The sequence below is a fragment of the Peromyscus leucopus genome, chromosome 13 (genome assembly GCF_004664715.2).
Source record: "Peromyscus leucopus breed LL Stock chromosome 13, UCI_PerLeu_2.1, whole genome shotgun sequence".
Classification (NCBI taxonomy): Eukaryota; Metazoa; Chordata; class Mammalia; order Rodentia; family Cricetidae; genus Peromyscus; species Peromyscus leucopus.
In genome coordinates this window covers 19,123,530-19,126,398 of record NC_051074.1, presented here as the reverse complement: position 1 = coordinate 19,126,398, position 2,869 = coordinate 19,123,530, and positions in this window count along the sequence as shown.

Here is a 2,869-nt window from a genome sequence, read left to right as displayed (position 1 = left end):
TGGGTGGACCCCTGGGTGATATCAGCTTAAGGCTTTTCCTGGATCTGGGTGTTGCCTGCCAGTAAGCCTGTCCCAGAAGCTGTGTCTAGGCCCCTAAGCCTGTCATGGCTGCTATGTGGTCAAGCTATTTTGGGGCCCCTTCATAATGGTCATAGATTTACTGAAACTGAAAGCTCCCAATAAACTATTCTATAATTTGCCTCAGTCATGGTGTCTCTTCACAGTGAAAGAAAAGTAACTAATGCACAACTCAGGATGAAAAATATTCTCTAATTCTCCGAAAACATGCCACCCTGCATCATTGACTATGTCCCCTCTTTGCCTCCCTACAGATTCTGGCAACATCTCGGCTGTTCTGTCTCTCCAAATTTGCCTTTTTAGGAAAAGAATATAAACCAAATCATGTAGCAAGCAAGAAACCCATACATGTGGGAACACAGAGCATATTACTGCTTCTTAATGGAGATGGACCCACTACATGGATGCCTCGGTGTTCACTTCCAGTGCCAGGTAGCTTAACAGTGACTGCAAATGTATGCATAAAAGCTTGTGTGTGTGTGGTGGTGGTGGTGGGGGCAAAACAACTTGACCACACAGTTGCCATGACAGGCTTACTGACAGGCAACACCTGGATTCAGGAAAAGCCATAAGCTAACACCACCCAGGGATGGGCCAGCATCTAAGGGGAAGAACCTGACATCCCAAACATTCCAGCCATTAGAGAAGATTAGATAAGATCATCAGATGTCCCTGAGCCTGGCATACACCTATTTTCCTTTTACAGATACCTCTAGACAAATGTCAGCCAATCAGGGTCCTGAACCCTGGAAATCTCCTCACCCCAACCTCTGCTATGATAAAAAAAAAAACACTACCTTGCCTGGGCCTGGGGCTCTCTGCTCACATTGCTGTGTCGGACAAAGAGACCAAGCTCAGAGCTTGAAATAAAGGCTCTTTGCTTTTACATATGGGATTCGGTCTCCGTGGTGGTCTTTTGGGGGTCCCCTTGATCTGGGCACGACAGTGTGAACATCTATTTCTTTTCTCTTTTGCAAACAAGACAGAGATTAAGAGAACAAATGGTAGTATTTATTAAACTAAATTAAAGTATATGGCCTTTTGAGACAGAATTTCCCTCTGTAACTCAGATTGGCCTTCATCCTTCTGGAGCCTTAAGGCCTTGAAGTGCTCAGATTAGGGGGTAAACCATCACACCTGGCGGATTTCTTAAGCAATCAGCAACTGTTTCCCAAGGCAATTGTACCATTTTGTGTTTCCATCACTGGTAATTTTAATTCTCCCATACCCTTGCTGTGTCAATAACTATGGCTACTGGAACAGGTTTTGAAGAATCTCATTATGGGCTCAACTTACATTACTCTGATGGATGATGACACAGAGTTAAGTGTTCCTGGGACAGGCAGGGATCGTTCAAAGCTGAGTGAGATTAGAAAGAATCTTGCCAAGTAGAACACGAATTTGTCTTTCCTTTAGGTCCCCTGGTTTTAAGCTTATTCTTCTATGGTTGAGCTGCTGCCTTATTCTCCTCAGAAATCACCAGACTTTCCCTAACACTGCAAATCTGTACTCCTTTGTTTAGACTCAATTTTACTTCAAAGGAAAATACAAGCTACAGTTATGGATCATTTGGGTTTTCTTAAAGTTATTGTGGCAGACGTGAGGAGCTTTACATTTCTGCCTTTCACCCTGTCTCATATATATATATATATGTATAAGTTGTGTAAGTTGGTTTTCCAGAAAATGTCTCCCGTGCTCACATTTTATTCCAGATACTATTATTCCCCCCATTAGTCCTCTCTTCAACATTTCTCAGAGCAATTATCCTCCAACTTGATCTTAGCAAATACTCTCTCTAATGTGCCTGAAAAGGATTAATATTCTTCACAGACTATTTCCCAGAACTAAATCCATAAGAAGATACTATGAAGCATATCTTAATATCACTAGGAGGTAGAAAGGAACAGAAAGACCGCTAGAAATGAGGTTATTTCAGGGGTGAGAAGAGGCTGGTTGATAATGAAGTAGATGACACAGTATGGAATAAGCAATGCAATTGAAAGTTGGTTTTAGGGTATGTTCCAGAATTAAAGTTCCTTTAGTAATAATGAATTTTCACCGTCTAATGACTGTGCTCCATAAAATTTCATCAGTGAAGATTTTGATCATTTAGTACCCTTACACTTTCAAAGTAAGTTCTATTATTTAAAAAATGTATAATAATGTTCAATGTTGGTGATGCGAGGACATTGTTTATCCATCCATGGTTGATATGGAAAATGAAGAAACTCAGTTTGGAAAGTGTTCCTCTGTATCGACAGCCTGTGAAAACAATACCTACCATGGTCTGTGTTTGTGTTACGTATTACTAACTCAACAGAGATCACATCTCATTTATAGTGCAAGAAAGATGTAAATTATTGAAAGAAATCTAACTCAGTCATGCCGTGGGCTGTTGATCTTTAACATGCCTTTTGTTGTTGTTTATGATTGCTGTGTGTATGACATGTGTGAGAATGGGTCCAGGCCAGCCATGCTCCGCAAGTGGAGGTTAGACAACCTCTAGGGTTGGTTCTCTTTCCACCTTTACATTGGTTCTGGGGATCGAACTCAGCCCCTCTGGCACTGAGCCATGTTCCTGGCCCTGGGCTGTCAATGTTTACATACACTGAAGAAAACAGAGATAAAATACACTTATGTCAGGGAAGTCACTTTCTCTCTGTCACGAATGCAGCAAGGCTGAAATGAAGATATGAAGCAGCCATGACAGGAAGTAATATAGGACACTGTGCTACCCGAGACAACAGTTCTTTCAGTAATTCCCTTAAAAGAAGACCCTGCAACTGACTTT